We start from the raw sequence: 12,647 nt of genomic DNA, 5'->3' as shown, positions 1-12,647 counted from the left end.
CAGAGAATTTGTGTTAGAATGGATCTGCCCTCCACCCTTCCCAGCCCCTGGATGAAGTATCCCAATCCTGTGCCTTAGCCTCTACTTCAACACTTTTTCTGATCATACACCTGTTTTTCAATGCAATAGTAACCACCACACACCTTCTCCAGCTCAGATGCTTCCTGGTTGTGTTCAACATGGTGCCAGATGGTTAAAAGAAGGGTGTTAACTGGGCAATGTTAGCATGAGGGGCAGATAACCTAACACAGTCTTGAAAGATTCATCACAACAATGGGATGGACTCAGGTGGCTCAGTCGGTTAAGCATCCAACTTCACACCAGGTCATGATCTCACGGTTTATGAGTTCGAGCCCTGCATCCGGCTCTGTGCTGACCGCTCAGAGCCTGGAGCCTGCTTCGGATTCTGTGTCTCCCTCTCTCTCTCTCTCTCTGCCCCGCTCCCACTCATGCTCTCTTTGTCTCTCAAAAATAAATACATGTTAAAAAATTTTTTCTAAATAAATAAAAAAATAACATGATGGGCAGAACAGATGTGAGCCTCATTCAGTAGTATGTGCACTGACCATCACTGCTAGCATCATCGTTTCACAAATGTTTAATGGATTACCTTCAAGATTAGCACACGTTGGTAATGAATTAAAGACACGGGAAGTCTGCTCCCATTTTGAAAGTTTAGTTCACCCTGGATGCTTCCCTTCTACTCTCACCGATGTTAACCACATTGATGATGGGGTCAGCGGGCCCCTTAAATCCAGTTTCCCTTTCTTTCATAAAACTAGAGGCCAGTGATGGGGATTTGTGTTCTTTCCACAAATCTGTTGGGAAAATGCACAGCTTTACTTAAGACCTTGTTTTTTTTTTTTTCTTTTGAAACCCAGCATGAGATTCTCTATCTTATTTTCTTAACTCAACACGTAAAATTCCCCATGTCCCTAATGTTCCCTCCATTTCCCCAACAAACTGAACCGAAGGTTCCTCCAACAAAAATACTACACTGCAAGTTTACATTTCCAAATGACTTTCACACACGTAGCCCTTTTTGTTTTCTTTCCAGAGCAGAAGGGCTATTGTAATCTTCCTTTTTAAATATGAGAACACTGAAGTCTCAAAAGTGGTAGCAGGCATGTATAAAACACTTATCCTGCGTGGGCTGCAGTCATTTCCATGTATTTTCCAATTTGGTCCTTTCAACATCCTAGAAAACCAGTGCTACTAGTGACCCACTTTACAGGTATGGAAACTAAGGTTCAAAGGAGCCAAAGAGATTACCTGAGACCACATAGCAAGTGAGAGGCTGAGCCAGGCTTCCTACCTCCAAGGGCTCTTGGGTGCCAAGCTAGGGTATAAGCTCTAAGGACAAGCCCCACCCTGCCTTGTTCCCTTGAGATAACACAACAAATCTTGACTTGATGGTGTGAGAATACACCTTCCGTGTCTGTGTCAGTTTCTTCCCTCCTCTGGCACCTTTCTGCTACTATCCTTCCTTTTGAGGTTGATAGAGTCAAGTCAGTGGGCGGCAAACCCATTATTCTACCCACTCCTCAAACTCCTGACCTCCTCCTTCTGCCTCTCAAATCTCCTGCCTTCTTGTTCCATTCTCTCTCCTGGCTCTCCTGATGCAAGGATTACTCCTTCCCAGCCTCCCTCCCTGGCACCTCCTCATACCAGAGGTCCAGCTCATTCTCTGCCCCTCTACACTCAAGCCACACCACTGCCATCTCTTCGACCACCATTTCCGGGTGGAAACTGCAGGTTTCCAGGGGCCAGGCTAAGGCTTTCAATTCATCATGTGTTTGGACAAATTACTAGATGCACAGAATGAACCCAGTAAATATTTGTTTGAGTCATAAACCCATAAGCAGGAGTAACCAATGGTTTAAATGAGTAAGGCAATGAAACCACTAAGAACGGCTGAATAAGAACTATCACTATTCCAAGCAGAGTGCTAAGCATGGAACATGCTTTTACGTATTCAATACTCACCAAAATGCTAGGGTAGATGCCATGATTACTCCCATTTTTCAGTTGAGAGAAGCAAGTTTTAGGGAGCTCAGGTGGTTTTCCCGAGAGGATGTAACTAATAAATAGCACAGCTATGACCCCAGGTGAGTGCCTGACTCCACCCTTCGGCTCCTCTCCCCAGTAACTCACTGTGTGCCCTTGGTCAGTGTCCCTGCCCCACCAGTCCTCAAAGGCCCCTCTACGAAATAAAGGAATTAAAGGAGGTGGTCACCAAACCCACCTCAACTTGAAAATGGTGAGGGCCCCTGTAGGGTTCTCCCATTTGTGACATGTGCTCTCCCAAAGAAAATCACAGAGCAGGAGATGGCGCTCATTTGGGGAGGGTGGCTGAAGGGATGGGAGAGGGAAGGACAAACTTCTTTTCTCAGGGATAATCATTTCTAAGTCTCGCTTTGTGTCATTTGTGCAAAACAGTATGTGGTTTGGACCAGAGAAAACATCTGAGAGCAATGGATCAGCTCAGAACCACAGACCCAAGCTGCTGGAAGCTTCCTGTAGCATCCCACCTGGACTCCAACTCCAGGCTGGGCCGAGGCCTTGAACCACCAACACTACTGCCCTCTGGCTTCCTAGTTTCTAGAGCTCCTCCGGCCCCGGGAAGCCCCTTCCTACCCTGTCTTGAGCTTCTTCTTTCCCTGACTTCCCAGGCAGACTCTGGTTCCCAGGAGTCCCAGAGAAGACTCAGGCTCTCACCCAGCACCTGCTTCTCTTTCCCTTAGGTTTTGGCACCTGGAGAAGTCACTGTCCATGTGGCTGCCTCCTGCAGCTCCAAGAGTGATGAGGTCCCATAGAGCCCATGGAAAGCGAAAGGTGGACCTAGGTTTGCATTTCTCTCCTGCAGAGTAGAGCCCAGGGTTTCCCAGCCCGTTCAGGCTGCTGTAACAGAATACCATAGACTGGCAGTTCAAGCAACAGAAATTTATTTCTTGCTGTTCAGGAGGCTGGGAGTCTGAAGCAGCAGATCTGGTATCTGTTGAGAAGATTCTCCCTGGTTTGCAGACAACTATCTCCTTGCTTTGTCCTCACATACCAGAAAGCAAGCAAAATCATGTCCCTGTGCCTCTTCTGAAAAGGACACTAACCCCATCCACAAGGGCCCCACCCTCACGACCTCATCACCTTCCAAGGGCCCCACCTCCTCATACCATGGCATCTGGAGTTTAGGCTTTACTGCATGTAAGTGGGACAGGGCACAAACATCCAGTCCATAGGGAGGGGCCATCAGATGACTGTTGATGTTCACAGCCCTGACACTCGGCTTCTGAGTCAACCCAGAATCTGCCAGAGAAGGTGGAGCTGACAGGGCAAACCAGGAACCTCTACAGGGCTCAGCCCTGATGAGGGCAAAGTGCAGACCCTCCCAGGACCGGGACCGGGACTGGCAGTGAGGACAGAGAGGCCTCAGGGAAATCCAGGCCGCAGCCACCCCGAAAGGCCACCCCTGCCATGTTTCATGTGTGCAGTCATCCCCTAGGAAGCAAGGATTCTGGAGGCGGTCCTCAGGACAGGGATACCAAGAGCCCTCCACAAATACTACTCACCAGGAGGATAAACAGGAATTGGCATAATAAGAGCATCAGTGGCTTTGAGCACAGCCCAGGTGACAGGCAGGGCTGGGGGCTCCAATCTCCTCCTCCCACCTCTGCTGCTCCATCATCCTGGGGGGTCCTCAAATGATTTGCTCGAGAGTCATATGAAGGTTCAGTGAAGGAATCCGCCTACAGCGTTGTTCATAGCTGCTCTCCTCATCACGATCACAACAGCTCGGAGGACGAAGAACAGAGAGCAAAAGGACAGTTGTGATTTGTAACTGCACAAAAGTACGTGTTCGTGGGTGACGAGCCCTGTGCCTGCACACACTGAACTCACTCCAAACGCTGTCTCCTTCTGTCGGTCCTCCCCACGTTCGTCCTCCTGGAGTCGATACCTTTGTGAAAGCCAGACGCACAGCAGGAGGAACTACATCGAACACAACCGTCACTCCCCAGGGCCCTATTTGCCAGACAGGACATAATCCCTCTCGTTCTTTCCATCAACGTCCGAAGGACTGAACGTGGGATCTTCACTAACGAACGATGGCCAAGCAGTACCTGGACCCGTGCCTCCTTCAAGACCATGTCTCTCATTCTTGCAGACTTCCTTAAGCTGTATTTCTCTGCTTACTGGAAGGGGGGATGAACCAGGAAAATACGCTTTACCTTTGGAGAGGATTTGCCTAGGGGGTCTGAATTTTCCACTCTACTTTTTAAGTTGGGAAACTGCCCTGGCCAAGTCTTCTTCTTTAAAGGCATCTGCCCAAATGTGTGTCCCGAGAAGCTTGGCTCTTGGAAGAGCATGAGGAAAAATAGAGTCAAGATTCTGGAAGAGACAGGCTAGAGGTTGATAAGCCTGTCCATGGCCTGGGGGGGAAGCAGTTTGAGGCTGCCTCCCTCTCTCTCTCTCTCTCTCTCTCTCTCTTTCTTGCTTGGTATTCTCTCTCTCTCTCTCTCTAAACAAATTAAATTAAATTAAATTAATAAAATAAAACTAACAAAATAAAATGCTCCCTCCTCCCCGCACCCTGCCCACAGCCAGTGGTCTGAACACAAATTGCTTTCTGCCCTGGGGAAAGGGCCTTGAACTTCCAGCCTACCAGAACCATCTCAGACCAGGGCTCCTCCTCAACAGATTCTTAAAGGTTTGCTGGTGGGGAAAATAGATCTTCATCAAGCAAATCCTCTTTAGACAAAGATACTCCAAGATGCTTTCTGTACCTTCACTTGCAGACAAGAAATCATTCATTGGATAGAACAAAGAAAGCCAACCAGACCCCTGGAGGCCAGATACTATTCCCAAATGTGTTCATTTGACCTGCATAGTCTTATAATTTTTTTTAAATTTATAAGTGGTCAATGTTTTACAATCAGGCATTTTTGCATTTTAAAAATTCTGATTCTAGCTTTGGAGTCGGGGGTCAGAAAATCTGGAAACAATAGGCTCTCATTTTCCCATAGCAAAGCCTAGCTGGAGCTGAGTGGCTTTGTTCCGCTGATATGGGGCATGAGCTCTGTGTCCCCCACAGCACCTGGTCCCCCCTGCCTGACAGTTAGCCCTCAGAGGTGCCCACTGCCACTGCCACCTGCCTCTAGGCACGTGAGCTCGCACCCCCCAGAAGCAGACTTTGGAGCTTGGTTCTCTCCATTTTATATCCCTCTCTTGACTCAACTTCCCTATCCTCACCCCTATATCCATCTAGTTGTCCCTCAGAGCAAAAAAAGAAAGAAAACATCAGCTAGCATCTGGAATTTGAGGAATGCCAACACAGAGTTTCCATGTCTGACACAGCAATGCAAGGAATTATTATTGACTAATAATGAAGGATTTATCATCAGCGCTAGGCCTGTTTGTAAGCCTCAGACCTGTTTCTGTGCTGGATTTGATATGTTTCATGTCTAATGAGAGTATATATTTTCCCCCAGAGAGGAAAATTTCAAGGGAGGGAATTATCCAATAGGACTCTCCAACACTTAACTATCCAAAAGAGAGAAGACTCATGCCATTGATCCCAAAGGTAAGATGTGTCAGAAGGGAGTGCTGAGACATAAAACCTCCCAGAGATGTCTGCCTGGGCCTGGCATTGGAAGGGAGTGACTGGGCAGTGGGCTGCAGACTGGGAGAGAATGCTTGTCATCACACAGAGTCTGCAGGAAAACTTCCTAGCCTCCTCAACTGTTCTTCCTGAACTTAGACTAACCTAATCTCACCCATAATATACTTGGAAACAAGACAATGTTTGACCCTGCTGCCTTCCAGTTTTCCTTTCCCCTCTCACATCCTTCCAGTTGCCATCTATGATGCCAACAAAGACCGTGGAGTCCTGTCCTCTCCCCACACCACCCAAGGCAACTCTGCTCTCTAACGATAAACAAATCTACCATACCCCTGTTGCCATGACTTAAAGTAGTTTTTAAAATCTGGAACTCTTCAGGGGGCATTTTGTGAGGAATCCGAATATGAAAAGCAAATAATGAGGATGCTCACAATGGAAGTGTGAGTGGAAGAGGAAGGCCCAGGACCCCATGTGCTTAGTGAGCTGCATATCCCCACTTCTACCCCACCCTTCAGGGGTTCATCAGAGGCTGAGGGCTTCGCAGGTTTAATTTGGAAACCTTTACTATGATGTCTTATCCACATGTGGGATGAGGGTGATGACAGTGTTGTTAGTGGTGGTGGTGTTACCATTAATGGCCCTGGTGATGGAGGCAGTGATGGAGGTGATGGTAGTGGAAGTGACGGCAATAGTGGCGGTAATGACAAATAGTGGTGGTTGTTAATTCTAGTGGAGGTGGTGGACGTGGTGATGGTAATGGTGGCTGGAGGGGGAGTGATAGTGGTGATGGTAGAGGTGGAGATGGTGGTGGAGATAATGGTGATGGTAATGGTGGTGGTAATAATGGCAGTGATGATGGTGATGGTGGTGGTGGTGATGGTGGAGATAATGGTGATGATGGTGGGGAGGATAATGGTGATGGTGATGGTGGTGGTGGTGTTGGCGGAGATGATGGCGGCAATGATGGTGGTGGCGGTGATGGTGGTGGTGGTGTTGGCGGAGATGATGGTGGCGATGGTGGTGGCGGTGATGGTGGTGGTGGTATTGGCGGAGATGATGGTGACGATGATGGTGGTGGCGGTGGTGATGGTGGTGGTGGTGTTGGTGGAGATGATGGCGGTGATGATGGTGATGGCGGTGATGATGGTGATGGCGGTGATGATGGTGATGGTGGTGATGATGGTGGTGATGATGGTGATAGCGGTGATGATGGTGGTGATGATGGTGGTGGCGGTGGTGATGGTGGTGGTGGTGTTGGCGGAGATGATGGCGGTGATGATGATGATGGTGGTGATGGTGGTGGTGGTGGTGATGATGGCGGTGGCGGTGGTGATGGTGGTGGTGGTGTTGGCGGAGATGATGGCAGCGGTGATGGTGGCAGTGGTGATGGTAGTGGTGGTGTTGGCGGAGGTGATGGCAGCGATGACGGTGATGGCGGTGGTGATGGTGGTGGTGGTGTTGGCAGAGGTGATGGCGGCGGTGATGGTGGTGGCAGTGGTGATGGTGGTGGTGGTGTTGGCGGAGATGATGGCGGCAGTGATGGTGGCAGTGGTGATGTGGTGGTGTTGGCGGAGGTGATGGCGGCGGTGATGGTGATGGCGGTGGTGATGGTGGTGGTGGTGTTGGCGGAGGTGATGGCGGCGGTGATGGTGGTGGCGGTGGTGATGGTGGTGGTGGTGTTGGCGGAGATGATGGCGGTGATGATGGTGATGGCGGTGATGATGGTGGTGGTGGTGACGGTGGTGACAGTAGCAATAGTTATAGACAATATTACTGAACCAAGGGTTTATTGAAATGGTATTAATTTCAGGCACTATGGTAGGGAAAATAAGAAGGTAAACTCCTTTTTGAAAAGCATCATCTCCCAATTTTTTTTGTATTCCTCAATGGTATACAGGCAGACAAAGGCACGTGGTAGATACCCAATAAATGTAACTTAACTTGAGACTTTCATGTCTGCAAGGAAACAACTGATCCAGAAAATTCTGTTTGGCTATCCCTAAGCCCAAAAAGGCACATATTAGAAGAAAAGAATAATTGGATAAAGGTATTTCAATATGAAAGAAAGCGGACGAGTAGGGTATAAAGAACCCCTACAATTAGATACCAGCTCTATCCGGGAAGAAAAAGGAAATAAGAAAGCTATTGTGAGTTGAGTCCTCATTGACTCTTAGCAACCTTGCAAGGCACGGTGACTGGCATCTGCACAAAGAACTGAGGCCCCCACACCAACGTTTCTGGAGCTGTTGACACCACAGCCCATGGGCCTGAGGCAGACTCCAGCCAGTCTGGCTCTCTCCAGTGTGCCGTTCTGGAACAAGAGTTTGAAATCAGCCAGAGGAATCCAAGAATTCCATTTAATGGCCTTTTCTGAGCCATATTAGGCACAGAGGACAGTATCAGTTGTGGTCTTGCTGCCATGCATGAATATGCCTGACAAGGCTTGTTTTTCCTCAGTGTTTAGAAACTTCACAGCCCAGACTGACTTTTGCCTTACATTTCACTCTGAACGGATTGTGGCTAAGATGCCCAGTGCGTAGTTCGGTAGGTTGCACCTAGAATGTGCTGCAAAGTACAGAACCAAACTTGCAGGAGCAGTGTGTGTCCAGCACATGGCCAGGCCGTGCTAGAGGAGTCACCTGCGCCTGTTTTTGGTGCTTCCAAAATCCAAATAAACCTCTTGATTCTTCCCCTACGTCACCTCCAACCACCAAGTCATGTACATGGGCGTTCTGGGCCCAGTACTCCCGACCTTTGAGGGTCCCACTCTTCTCCGCTATTTATTTGACTTTTGTGACTCTCTGTTTTATTCACAAAAGAAAATGTGCAATATTTGATTTTCTGTTTACTTTAGGTTGATTTTCATGTGATGAAGGCAACACATACTTACTGATGACATTTTGGAAAATATTGAAAATTATTTTTTTTAATTTAAATCATGCCTAGACTTACTATCGGTAGACAAGCACAGTGAGCATTTTAGTGTTTCAGCTACTGCAGGGATGTGTGAGCAGACACGGGGTGGGGGCATTTTGGGGTTTTAACAGAAGCAATTTTGTATCTTCTGTTTAATTTAAACTTAAGTCGCAAGCATGTTCTCAAACCATCCAATATTTTTTAATTGGTTTTTGAAACAGAGAGAGAGAGAGAGAGAGAGAGAGAGAGAGAGAGAGAGAATGAGCGGGGGAGGGGCAGAGAGAGGGAGACACAGAATCTGAAGCAGGCTCCAGGCTCTGAGCTGTCAGCACACAGCCCGACATGGGGCTCGAACCCACAAACTGCAAGATCATGACCTGAGCCAAAGTTGGATGTTTAATGGACTCAGCCACCCAAGCACGACAATTATTGATGATATTTAAAAACAGCATACATTTAGCCATTAAATGACCATCAGGTCCTCACTATTTGCCATGCACTGAGGTACCATACCAGAGTGTTGACACCAGGGTTCACAGGCAGGGCATCATCCCAGCCAGCCAAAGGCTATAACTGGAGGTCCCCCTGGGTGCCCAGCCATTCTCACACCCTCCCCATGGTACCTGCAATAGGACAATCACAGTACCTGCCGGGTCATCCAGTCCATTCTTGTCAAGCACTTAAACCAGCACTTGCCTCCCAGAGACCCCATCTGTTATTATGGTGTGTCCTCCCAGGTCCTTGAGCATCCTCTCTTTCTGTCCTTGGGAGCTGCCCTGAATGTCCTTTTATAACAAGGTCTGCCTTCCCTGGGAGTCTGGGAGGGGGTTCCACATAGACTTAGCTTAAAGCTCACCTCTGCAGGAAAGGCCTCGGAGTCACTTCCCTCCCTGAGTTGCAACAGCAAGAACATCCTAAGAGAGGATGACAAGCGTGGGGCCCCTGGGTGGCTTAGCCAGTTAAGCGTCTGACTTCGGCTCAGGTCATTACCTTACTTTCATGAGTTCGAGCCCCGCGTTGGGCTCTGTGCTGACAGCTCAGAGCCTGGAGCCTGCTTCGGATTCTGTGTCTCCTTCTCTCTGCCCTTTCCCTTCTCTCTCTCTCTCTCTCTCTCTCTCTCTCTCTCTCTCTCTCTGTCTCTCCCAAAAATAAATAAACATTTTAAAAAATTGGCCGAGATGGCAAATGCAGTCAGGAGACTTCCAAGGAGAAAAAGGTAAAGAATTATCACTCTAAAGAGATAGAGGGGAAGGTGAAAAACAATGATTTAAGGGAGCCCCAAATAAAATGGGTAAGAATGCAAATCCTAGGTAAGGTTATATGAGATTTTTACCTTTTTCTTGGTGCTTCGCTGATTTTCATATTTTGAAAGGTAGACATGCATTGTGTGCATCATCAGGAAATGTAAACCTAAAAAATATAAAGACCTGTCAATTCAAAGTGAGTGAAGTAATTTTTATGGCAGCAAGATTTTCCTTACCTTTCCTTCCTAACACTTTGATATAAAAGGGGAACTGGAACCCTAGTCACCTATATAGAACCAGGTGCCTGCAAAATTGCATTGGTGCAACAAATTAACCCAAGTCGGTTCAAGTTCACAAAAACATTTTCCATCTACCAGGGGTGCCCCGTGACGGAGTCCCAGCCATATGGGAAAAAAATGGTTTGGGCTGTGTAATCACAGCTAGAATAATCACATTCTGTTTTTTAAAAGTATATACATCTTTTTCAGTTCTAAATCAGCAAATGCAAATGTGAGAATGCCAGCGTATCTACACTCCAGCCCTTTAAGAGTGAGGACGGGCCTCAGGAAAATTCATGACAGTGGTTCTGTTCTGAAATGGAAACAAATAGAAGCTTTGCCTTGGGCTTTGGTGGGTGGCCTTACTGTCCTTTCCCTGCCAAATCTAGTCCTTTGCTTCCCTTGTCCTCAGCAGTCAGGCAGGGCTCACAGGACATTGCCCCAAAGCATGTTTCTCCTTCTACCTAATGATGCTGAGTCATGAATGGACAGGTGAGGAACAGGAAGAAGCAGCCTCAGGGGTAGAGGGACCAGGATGCTGTTGCCTTGGAAACGGAGCCACCTGGTTTAAGTAGCTGATAAACCAAACACGGTGTGATTACTCTGCACTGACATGAGCTGATTTGCAAAATGCAAAGTGGTCATGTATTATGGATACAAATAAGTCATTCACTGGGGCGCCTGGGTGGCTCAGTCAGTTAAGCGTCCGACTTCGGCTCAGGTCATGATTTCGCGGTTCGTGAGTTCAAGCCCCACATCAGGCTCTGTGCTGATGGCTCAGAGCCTGGAGCCTGTTTCAGATTCTGTGTCTCCCTCTCTCTCTGACCCTCCCCCGTTCATGCTCTGTCTCTCTCTGTCTCAAAAATAAATAAACGTTAAAAAAATTTTTAAAAAAAGCAAGTCATTCACTGGCTGGTTCTCACTGACGAGGCACCTGGCATACACAGGCCGCAGCAGCACCCACGGAAAACCCAGGAGTAGAGGGGCAATCCCAGGCCCCACCTGCCAGGCTCTGAAGGAGTCACCTTCTCACGGTGTCAAACACAGCTGCAGAATGCAAACAGGAAGGTAAGAAGAATTACTGTAAACTTCGTTACAACTTAATTACAAAGTAGGGGAGGAGAAAACAACCTTTGGGCAGTCTGGTTTCTTTTCTGCCAGATCCCCAGGACTCTAACAGTTCCTGGGACAAGCTATCTGCTCAATAAATACTTGCTGAATGCATGAACCAGTGAATAAAATTGCCCGCAGAACTGGTTGACGCCTTATAAAATATATTAAAGCACCGTTTGGCGTAAAGGAAAAGCGGCCACCGTTAAGAGGACGTTACGTTAAATGGACGTTGGGATCCAAAACCACAGGCTTTTGAAAAATCACAGCAGTGTGTTGAAACGAGCACCCTCTGTGTGCATTAGTGATGCTTTGCAGTGCTGACAAGAGGCTTCTTGGTGACACAGCACCCCCTGGGACGGATCCTGGGTCCAGATGAGATGGGGTGGAAAGCCTTGCTCACATACCGTAGTCTTGTACCTGGGACTGAATGTTTCAGGTGGGCAGGTGAAGAACATGAAGCATGCCTTTAAAATAAATAAATAAATAAATAAATAAATAAATAAATAAATAAATAAATAAAAAGATACTTCAGCCCATGCTCCGTTAGAGAATGGAATTAGTCACATCAGGTCACATTAGGGATAAAGGTGATGCAGGTATTTTCCGAGGGACAGGATGGAACCCTGGAAGCTTTAGAGAAGAGCAGGACTGGGTCACGCAGAGCAGTCTTCCGGCCCTTGAGGCTGTAGGATTGTCCCCTCCCCGCACATCCCCAGTTATCCTGAAGCGCCATATCTACCTAAGTATAACTTTCTCCAGAAGAGTTCTGAGTTGTGATGTCCTCTTACCTGGCACCTTCTAAGGAGAGGCCTGCTCCAGGGGCGTCCCTCTGAGCACCACGGGGCTGGGCTGTGTGGGGGCGGAGCTGACTCACTCCCTGCTAACCGAGGCATGAAGACTTGCCAGTCATGTCAGGGGGTGGCATGAGAGGGGAACAGCAGTGCTGTGGCCGATAAGCCTCCCGGCTCGGCGGCTTCTCACCAGAGATTTTCCTTGCTCACAGGCCATTCAATGAAAGCGTTCAGCAGGCCACCTTCCACGTGGCATCTCAGTGTCCAGGATCCTTCCAACTTGTGGCGGCGTCTGGCCAGCAGACGACCATTTGAGTCAAGAAGAAACCCCGTACCTCACCCACTCCCATCTCACTGGTGAGAACCGGCCAAGGAGCCCCATCTAGATGCAAGGGGGACCAGGGACATGGCCTCCCGTCCCAACTCCACTCAACGGAAGAGGAACGTGAGAATCTCTTCAGGGAGAGGGAAGTCTTGGAGGATGAGACCAGCCGCCAAAGCCAGGCTGGGGTGGGGTGGGGTCAGAAATAGAACCAGGCTGCAGGGACCAGTGTGGATGGGCCAGCGAGGGACTGGGGATCATACCTTCCCCAGAGGATTTGTGGTGGAATTTCTGTGGTGCGTAATGTTTTTGTGAGACTGGCTCCTTTTGGGGGAGCTGGAAAGGCACTGAGTTGTGTGTCTGGTCTTA

The sequence above is a fragment of the Panthera tigris genome, chromosome A3, assembly GCF_018350195.1.
Source record: "Panthera tigris isolate Pti1 chromosome A3, P.tigris_Pti1_mat1.1, whole genome shotgun sequence".
Classification (NCBI taxonomy): domain Eukaryota; kingdom Metazoa; phylum Chordata; class Mammalia; order Carnivora; family Felidae; genus Panthera; species Panthera tigris.
Note: the sequence above shows the minus strand (reverse complement) of the source record.